The 2,436-nt window shown below is 41.7% G+C and overlaps 1 long non-coding RNA gene across 1 annotated transcript; it reads left to right on the top strand.

Moving 5' to 3' along the window:
- The first annotated feature begins 297 nt into the window (after window positions 1–297).
- On the top strand, window positions 298–1,856 carry LOC114485864 (uncharacterized). The gene is made up of 3 exons (XR_003679128.1): window positions 298–399; window positions 1,463–1,658; window positions 1,749–1,856. It is a non-coding gene; the product is annotated as an uncharacterized lncRNA (long non-coding RNA).
- The last annotated feature ends 580 nt before the right edge of the window (window positions 1,857–2,436 follow it).

Below are 2,436 nucleotides of genomic sequence, written 5' to 3'. Positions count from 1 at the left end.
GATTTATAATGTGTTAATTTCTGCTGTACAGCAAAGTGATTCAGTTATACACATACATATTTCCTTTTTTATATTTTTTTCCATTATGGTTTGTCTCACAAGATATTGAATATATTTCTGTGTGCTATACAGTAGGACCTTGTTGTTCATCCATTCTATGTATACTAGTTTGCATCTACTAACCCAAAACTCCCACTGTATCCCTCCCCACCCCGCCTGCCGGCAACCACAAGTCAGTTCTCTGTGTCTGGCCTGTGTTCTTGACTGAAGCTCCAGATCAGGTAACCATAGCCCTATGGCTAATGGCAACCTCTTGTACCTTACAGCACGTTATCTACTCAGCAGAATACCCTTTCGTCATCAACATCTTCTGGGCGCACTTCGACATCCACTCTTTTGGTAAGTGTGATGCTATAAAAGAGGAAGTGTGGTCTTGTTACACTTAAACAACTGTCCAACTGTAAGAGTCTCCCAAGAAGGGACTCTTGAAAATTTCTTCATGAGGTGGCAAAATGATAATTCATCTGAAGTTGCAGGAAAGGAGTAAAAGGATGTTTGAAGCCGAGAGAGGCAGAAGAATCCAGAAATATTGCAGAGCTGTGGGCCAATTCTCAAAGCCCTGGAAGTGACTTTTTTGAATATATGACTTTTTTTTTTTAACACTGTAATTGGGTGGGACTTTGTATGCTATGATAAATTCTGTAAGAACATCCCTTTCTAACTGGTACATCCATTTTCATTCACTGGTCTGGGGTATGGCAAACATGAGTCCTGAAAATAATCAGTTTGAGTCTGGGCATCCTATGAAAGTAGAGGCCAGATGAGAGCTTTTGGCCAAAGAATTAATTTCACTGTTGTGATTTTATAACAATTTGTGGAATTAAGCTGAGATGGTAAGGAAGAAAACTAACTTCAGAAGGACCTGTTTTGGGCAAAAGTGTCTGGTTTGTCAAAAGCCTGGGGCAAGGTAATGAGGGTTAAGACTTTTTCAGGAATCTCTCTTTCCTCAAGTGTACTATTTCAGGTTTAAATTCATTAGAACTTGTACTTCTTTCTAGCTTGTGAACTGGTCTGTTGTGCTGGCCTAGTGAAGAAGAATGTGGGAGAGAAGACTATGATATATTTTTCAGACCTAAACTATTTTCTGTCTCCTCATTGGCTAGTCAGTGTTGGTTTCTAGGGAGTTTGTCCCCACTCGCTCTGCTGCCTTTCTGAACAGGGTGATAATGTGCAGTGGGTCTGTTGTTACCATCTTTACCAGATGAATGTTGGGGAATGTGTAGCCAGACAGTATTTAGTAACTTCTTCTAATTACTTTGGCAGAGAGCACCCTAGTACCCTGCCTCAGCCTTTTTAATTGAGAAGTTGGTGTGATATAATCAACAGAAGGGATTGTCTTTCCTGACCTGTTATACTAATCACTGTTTCCTCCTCCTCTCTTCCACTGCACTGCCTTTTGAAGCACACAAGCGTGGAGAGTGAGGCGAATCTTCATTCTTCCTCCAGCACTTTCTCCACCACATCCAGCACCGTCTCTGCACCTCCCCCCGTGGTCAGTGTCTCTTCCAGTCTCAATAGTGGCAGTAGCTTGGGCCTCAGCCTAGGCAGCAACTCTACCGTCACAGCCTCCACTCGAAGCTCAGTTGCTACGACTTCAGGTAGCCCTGCATAGAAGATGAATTGCATTCCTTTGGTATGGACGAGCAAAGTAATAGTGTGACAAGATAAAAATACAATTTCTCTTTCAGGAAAAGCTCCTCCCAACCTCCCTCCTGGGGTCCCGCCGTTGTTGCCTAATCCATATATTATGGCTCCAGGGCTGTTACATGCCTACCCGGTAAGTGAGACTGAAGGATCTTCTCCACAAGAGGAAGGTGGTATGGCTATTCTTTATGGCTGTGGCTTCAGGAGGAAGAATATAATTAAATAATAAACGAGTGGTTGTCACATGTAAGCAAACAAGTTTTTAATCTTTGTAGTTTTGGAAAAAAATAATTTTTTAGAGAGGAAGGTCTAAACCTAGACCAGGTCCTCTATTGTGTATTTTCTCAGGTGAAACACAATTTCTGGGCCTCAGAAGCCAAAGGCCAGAGTGTCTAACTGGAATCCCTTTCAATTTCTTAGGGAATTATTTTCTCTAGTTGGATTGATTCCTAATTTCTAGGGGTCTATGCTGGCTCTGACCTAGTCAGAGTAGAGTTCCCTGACTTAGTCTGGGGCTATCTGAGAATAGGTGACTGACAGTAGTAGCCTTTTGCACTGTTGTGTCTTGTATCAGCTTCGTGTATTCAGTGCCTATTAAGATGAAGGATATTTATTTAAAAAAAATTTTTTTTAAACATCTGTTTTTCAAACTTACGTTTATCAGGGGATTAGGGCAGGTGTGGTGGGGGGGGATAAATTGGGAGATTGGGATTGACATACACACACTACTAT

This window comes from Physeter macrocephalus, unplaced genomic scaffold (genome assembly GCF_002837175.3).
Source record: "Physeter macrocephalus isolate SW-GA unplaced genomic scaffold, ASM283717v5 random_7202, whole genome shotgun sequence".
Lineage (NCBI taxonomy): Eukaryota > Metazoa > Chordata > Mammalia > Artiodactyla > Physeteridae > Physeter > Physeter macrocephalus.
The sequence above is the reverse complement of the archived record's forward strand: the minus strand, read 5'-3'. Positions and strand labels throughout refer to the sequence as shown.